The sequence below is a fragment of the Suricata suricatta genome, chromosome 4, assembly GCF_006229205.1.
Source record: "Suricata suricatta isolate VVHF042 chromosome 4, meerkat_22Aug2017_6uvM2_HiC, whole genome shotgun sequence".
Lineage (NCBI taxonomy): Eukaryota > Metazoa > Chordata > Mammalia > Carnivora > Herpestidae > Suricata > Suricata suricatta.
The window spans coordinates 132,272,512-132,280,038 of NC_043703.1; positions in this window are offsets into that span (position 1 = coordinate 132,272,512).

Below are 7,527 nucleotides of genomic sequence, written 5' to 3' on the forward strand. Positions count from 1 at the left end.
TGCTGGCTGGGGCGGGACACGACAGACAGGGAGACTGCAATATTCTAGGGGAGGGATGATGAGGCCCTTAACCAGGGAGGCTAGACGTGGAGGAGGGAGGGATAGATGTCAGAGATGTTGCTGAAAGAGAATATGCAGAATTTGGGAACTTGTCGATGTGATGGCTCAGGCTGAGACAGGTCAAGCCTAGGTGAGACCCGATGTTGCTTGGCTTTATGACTGGGAAGGTAGACAGGCTAGAGATCTGTGGTTGCTAAATAATTAGGATCACTTCCCTGTCAATGGTAAGCAAGGGTAGGGGAAACTAGGTGAAACAGAAAATCAACCACAGCCCCATTCAAGTCCCCTGGATCTGTACCTCTGGCTGGGGATAGAGAGTCATAGCACTCATTCTATCCAGGCAGTCTGGGGGAGGAAGCCTGAATTTCCAACCATCTCATTTCCAGCCAAGGACAGAATGAAGCTCTCACCCTGTTTAGTCTTTCTGTTCCTTTCCATCAGACTATCTGAAGACTGAGGCTTTGCCGAATCTTCAGCAGTCTGAGGGAGTTAGCCCCCACAGCTGAGGGGAGGACGCCTCTTTGGGAATACTACTTCAGTGCCACCGCAGAGTCTCAGCCCTGGTTCAGACACTAACATCAGGCAGGCACACTTATGGTCTAGGAGTTGACATCTAGAACCCAAAAAAGTAATTTTTTTGATTGTTGATTGTTACTCTTTTCTACCCTTTTCTTTGGCTTCTCTTACTATCATTATCTAATCCTTCAACCTTCAACAAGAAGTTCTTGAATGCCCCTATGTGCATGCGATGAGGACATTCTTACAGTATGATTAGATGTTGTCCTTGAAGAACTGGATGTTGCTTAATATTCTTTTCTGTCTGTTAACAGAAAAAGGATTTTAGAGTAGCTTGCTCTTTAGCTCAGTTGATCATCAGCAGTATTTTTGGTTAGAGCTTACAGTCATTATAAGTCTAGTCTAACTCCCTTATTTTACAGACTTGAAATGGGCTCGGAGAGGAGGCCAAATGACTTCAAAGATGACACAACTAGATTGTGTCAAAATTGGGTTTGGAACTCATGTTTTCCAGCATGTGTCTTTTGAAATTCCCTTGTCTCTCTGAAGCTGAAAACCCCAGAATAAGTTATCACAAAAATATCCTAGCATAGAATCTTTTTTTTTGGCAGAGGAGTCAAAGGGTAGTAACACAGATTTTATTATTTTAAAAATATATTTATTTGACAATTAAATTGTATGTATTTAAGACATACAATGTGGTGTTTTTATATATGTATAAATTATGAAATGATTATTATAGTCAAACTAATTAATATAAGTATCACTTCCCATAGCTATCTTTTTTAAAATTCTTGTGGCGAGAACACTTGAGACGTCTCTGCAAATTTCAAATATATAATACATTATCAGACATTATTATTAACTATAGTCCCTATGCTATAGTCACTAACTATAGTCATATAAGGTTCCTGGAACTTATTCATATTATAATTGAAAGTATGTACCTTTTGAACAAATCTCTTGTCCTCCACCCTAACCTCTGGTAACTACCATTCTACTTTGTGTTGCTATGACTTTTTTCTTTTTTTTTGATTCCATATACAAGTAGTATCATATGATGTTTGTCTTTCTTTTTCTGGCTTATTTCACTTAGTGCCCTCTAGTTTCTTCCGTAGTGTTGCAAATGTCAGAATTTTCTTCTTTTTAAAGGCTGAATAATATTCCATTGTGTGGAATAAAATTCCATTATACCTAAGGATTTCATTGTTTGGGTGCTATTGAAAATGGTATTGTGTCTTTAATTTCAAATTTCAGTTATTCATTTCTGATATCTAGGAAAGGAATTGACTTTTGGTTATCAGCTTTATATCCTGGACTTTCTATGCTTGCTTATTATTCCAGCAATTTTTTGTCTATTATTTGGGACTTCCTACTTTGACAATCAGTCATTTGAGAACAAAGGCATTTTTTCCCCTTTCTTCCCAATATATATATATTGAGTCCAATATCGCATTATTTATGTATTATAGATATGTATTATATGTACACTTATTTATTATATGTATATTTGTATGTATATTTGTATATATGTGTATATAGTATATATTCCCTATTTTAAAAAAACACTTCTCTGACAATCTTAGTCCTTTAAATTGGTGTGTTTAGACCATTCACATTTAAAGAGATTATTATTATTCTTTCTACTCTGTTTTTGCTTGCACGATTTCTGATAAGCCCACTGTAATTCTTATCCTTAGACCTTTATAGATAAAATTTTATTCTCTGACTTCTTTCAAGTTTTTTTCTTTCTTTTTTGGTTTGATTATGATATAACTATGTGTGGATACTTCGATATTTATCTCCTTTGGTTGTTCCTAGGTTTCCTATATCTGTGATTTAGTGTCTGCCATTAATTTTGGAAAATTCTCAGTTATTATTACTTCAAAATTTTGTTCTATTCTTTTTTCTATTTCTGGTATTTCAATTGCACATAGGTTATAAGTTTCAAAATTGTCCTTCAGATCTTGAATGTTATGTTTTTTATTCATTCTTTTCTATCTTTAGATTTTGGTTTGAGTAAGTTCTATAGACTTATTTCAAGCTCACTGACTCTTCAGTTCTGCATCTACTGCTAAGCTTATCAAAGGCATTGTTTTTTATCTGTGACAGTGTTTTTGATTTCTAGGATTTACCTTTGATTCTTTCTTAGAATTTCCATCTTTCTGCTTAGACATCCCATCTGTTCTTGCATGTTATGTGCCATTAATAAATTAGTAATTGTCGATTTATATTTTCTGTCTGATGATTCCAAAATCTGTGTTGTATTTGAGCCTGATTCTGATGCTTCCTTTTTATCTTCAGATTATATGTTTTTTTTTTGCCTTTCAGCATTCTTTGTAATTTTGTAATTGCTTGTAATTTTTTTTGAAATCTAGGTATGAAAGGTATGACGTATTTTATAGATGTATTTGGTAATAGGAACGGAGATAAATAGACCTTTAGTGTGAGGTTGTTTATTAACCTTAGCTAGGAGTTGTTTGTTTCCTTTATTTCTGGAATTCCTCCAGTGTCCTTAGTCCCCTTTCTTATCTTTGAACTTGCCTAAGAACTCCTCATTAGATAAAGTCTGCATGCAACACTTCCAGATGTAATCCACTGTTAATATACTGGAGCCCTGTCGGTGTGGTAGTAAAGTGTGCTGGTGGTGAGGTGCGCTATATTTTTATGAATGAATCTCAGTCTTTTAGTAATTCTGCATTCCTGGTCTGTGACCTTACAACTGTTTCTTAGCTTATACTTTTTCTGTCTTTGGTGAGATAGGAAGGCTAGAGAAGACTGGAATTAAGGAAATGTCCTTCCCTTCAGATGAGATAAGGCTCTGGTAAAGTGTAGAATGGGCCTTTGTCATGGAGAATTCTCTAGGTCTTACTATGGTTACTTTCCCTATTCCCATGATAGATCCATGAAGCAACTTTCTTGGCTCTCTACAGTGAGAAATGTATAGAGTGGGCCCCCCTCTAAGACTACAGCCTCCAGGAGTTTTTCATTCCCAAGCTAGGAAACCCAGCCCCCAGGGATTTATGAACATGACCACTTAAGTGCTTCTACTAGTTTATGGCTCCAGTAGTCTCTGCTCCAGGTACACTGATCACGATTGTGATATCAGTTATTCATCTGTCTTTCCAGATATCAGGATATTGGTTCACTCTAAGACCTGAGTTCTCTTGGATCCAAGAAAAGTCATTGGTTTTCAGTTTGTTTAGTTTTTTCCCTCCATTGTTGTAAGGCTAGAAGAGATGCTTTACATGTTGGAGCTAAAACTAGAAGCCTATCAAAATTATTTTTAGCTGGAATTACCTTCCACCACCACTCCCAAATCCTAGCTTCCTGAGAACATGACTCATGTTCTTGCCCATGACTCTTTGAAAGAGTTCTACACAGTCCCAGTCATATATTTGGGCACCGTGGAGTAACTTTGGAGCAAGACAGACTTGTCTTCAAAACTCAGCTTTGTAATTTGCTATGGAAGAGGCTTGAAAGTTTTTATTAATATTGTTAATAGAGTTCTTCCAGTTTATTCAATAGTTGTTTATTGAGCTATGTGTCAGACATGGTTGTAGCTGTGAACAAACTAAGTCCCTGTTCTTACATAGCTTTCTTACATGGTTTCATCATGCTGAGTTCCAAACAGCATCGGTGGAGCCAGAGTTCCAGATTAATCCCAGCAAAATCCTATGAGAATTATGGATGGGATCTGGACTAGTAGAGTTCTAAGGGTGGGTGCTCAGAGGACCAGCAGAATTTTCTGGGCCTGTGGTAGTCAGAAGTATGATCCAAAATATTCTCAGTCCTCTGGGAACCTCTTAGATCTTGTTCTTAAAAAGTTCTGTCTTCAGAGTGGGGCATTTGTTAGATCCCTCAGCAAGAAAAATACTTTTACTAGCTTTTCTTTGGGAATGTTTGTTTGTGAATTACCTTTCCAAACTTAAAAATTAGTAGGCATTCGTTGATGAGGTTTTGTGGGGCTTATGGAAGAAGATTTAAAAAATTGAAATTATATTTTATAAGATATGCTGGATGTCTTCTCAAGTGGAAAATTAAGTTTCTCTTCAAGCAGCTTTCAGAATCAAAACACCTGGACAATCCTGGAATGCCCTCAGGGAGGTTTAGCAGGACCTGACCTCGGCTAGTGCTTAATAGTTTGTTTTACAGAGATAATATAAATCCCATTTACCAGGGAGTTGCTCATATAACCTCTGACACACATTCTTTATTAAGGCCTGTTCAATGTAGGCACAGGTTTTTAGCCCACAGGAAATCAAGATTCTGCCTTAAGGAAATTTCAGACATTCTGCAGAAAATATTATGAATTCAGAAATATTCAGTGAGAAAAATTTAGATGGAAAACAAGTAGCTGAGGTCTTTCTTTAATCCAGATAACTTTTTTTCCCCTGTACCTCTTTCTCTTCTTGGTGCTCTTACACTTCTCAGGTGCCCATATCTTTGAGTAACCTACTAAAACCCTTATCTTGAAGTGCCAGTTTCTTAATTTTTTAAAATTTTTATTTGAGAGAGAAAGAGAGAGAGAGAGAGAGAGAGAGAGAGAGAGAGAGAGAGAGAGAGAGAGAAGCGAGTGAGCAGGGGAAGGGCAGAGACAGAGGGAGACACAGAATCCGAAGCAGGCTCTAGGCTCTGAGCTGTCAGCAGAGAGCCTGACATGGGGCTCGAACCCATGACCATGAGATCATGACCTGAGCTGAAGTTGGCCGCTTAACTGACTGAGTCACCCAGGCATTCCTTTAATGTTTTTAATCTTTATTTATTTTTGAGAAACGGGGCGGGGGGTGCAGGCAGGCAGCATGAGTGGAAGAGGGACAGAGAGAGAGGGGACCGCAGAATCTGAAACAAATTCCAGGCTCTGAGCTGTCAGCACAGAGCCCCATGTGGGGCTGGAACTCATGAACTGCGAGATCACCACCTGACCCAAAGTTGGCCACTTACCTGACTGAGCCACCCAGGTGTCCCTTGAAGTGCCAGTTTCAATTAAAAGAAACTCTTGAAAAAATGAATAGCTTTAGGGTCAGCATTTCATACTGGGTTCTTTAGAAGCAGACCTCCAGAAAGGGATTCTGGTGCTTGTGATTTATGGGGAGGATGCCCTTTAGGAAAATCTATAAGGGAAAGAGTGAGTCAGGATGGGGAAGGGGAAGGAGTTGGAAAGTTTCATGTAAAGTCTAGCACTGGCCTGATCCATGTGTATGTATCAGGGAAAGAATGCTTGGGGCATAAATCACATGCAGTGCCAATCCTTCTGATACCCCTGAATCTGTCAGTTTCTGGTAATGAGTTGCCCTCTGTATGTGTGTGGGGAGAGGGCATAATTCCCTATGGTAGGTGGTTCCTATTATTCAAGAGCAGCTCTCTGAAGAAACAGGACTGTTAGCCATTAGTAGCTGTCTTAGTAAACTCAAGCTGCCATAGCAAAGTGCGTGCGCCGGGAGGTTTGTATGCACCTGAAGTATGCTCTCACCGTTCTAGAGGCCGGGTGTCCGTGATCCGGGCGCCAGCGTGGCTGGGTCTGTTGAGGGGCCTCTTCCTGGTTGTGGGTTGCCAGCTGCTTGTATTCTTTCGTGGTGGAGAGCGGAGAGAAGAAGCAAGCTCTCTCATCCTGTTTTATAAGGGCATTAATCCCCTTCATGAGGGCTTCCCCCTCATTACCTTATCTAATTATAATTATCTCCCCAAAGCACCACTTAATACCATTACATTGGCGGGTAGGATTTCAATATATGAATTTGGGGGGGACAAAAGCATTCAGTCCTGTGTTCCCAGCAACTGAGGGATAGCTACGTAGCCCCATGAAAGAGATCTAGATGGGGCACCGATAGCATGGACTCAAGGTTGGAGATGAACAAAATGAACTTGGAGCACAACTGCTGGGGTTGTGCTAAAAACACTCAGGAACCAACTTGAACAGGCTTCCTTTCCAAAGAGAGGATGAGATGAAATTGGTTTTAAACATATACCATATTAAAAGCCATGTGTTCATTCTGTGGTTATAAATAGAACAAGGTTGGCTATCAGTTGACAATTATTGAAGCTGGGTGAAAGATACCATTGGATTTATTATATTGTTCTTTTAATTTTGTGTAAGTTTGAAATTTTCCACAATCATGTACATGAAAATCAATTCCAGGTAGATGGAAGTTTTATTTATTATTGTTATTATTATTGTTATTTAATATAATTTATTGTCAAGTTGGCTAACATACAGTATATACAGTGTGCTCTTGGTTTTGGGGGTAGATTCCCATGATTCATTGCATATTTTTCCCTCCCCCCATCAACCCTCAGTTTGTTCTCTGAATTTAAGAGTCTTATGGTTTGCCTCCCTCTCTCTCTCTATTTATAACTTTTTTTTCCCTTTCCCTTGCCCCATGGTCTTCTGTTAAGTTTCTTAAGTTCCACATATGAGTGGAAACATATGATATCTGTCTTTCTCTGACTGACTTATTTCACTTAGCATGATACCCTCCAGTTCCATCCATGTTGCTGCAATGGCAGGATTTCATTCTTTCTCATTGCAGTACTATTCCATTGTATATATACATTATGTCTTCTCTATCCATTCATCAGTTGATGAACATTTGGGCTCTTTCATAATTTGGCTTTTGTTGAAAACACTGATGTGAACATTGGGGTATATGTGCCCTTATGAGTCAGCATTCCTGTATTCTTTGGATAAATTCCTAGTAGTGCTATTGCTGGGTCGTAGGGTAGTTCTATTTTTAATTTTTTGAGGAATCTCTATACTGTTTTCCAGAGTGGCTGCACCAGATTGCATTCCCACCAACAGTGCAAGAGGGTGACCGTTTCTCTACATCCTCATCAGCATCTGTTGTTTCCTGAGTTGTTAATTTTAGCCATTCTAACTGGTGTGAAGTGGTATCTCAATGTGGTTTTGATTTGTATTTTCCTGATGATGAGTGATTTTGGGCATCTTTTCTT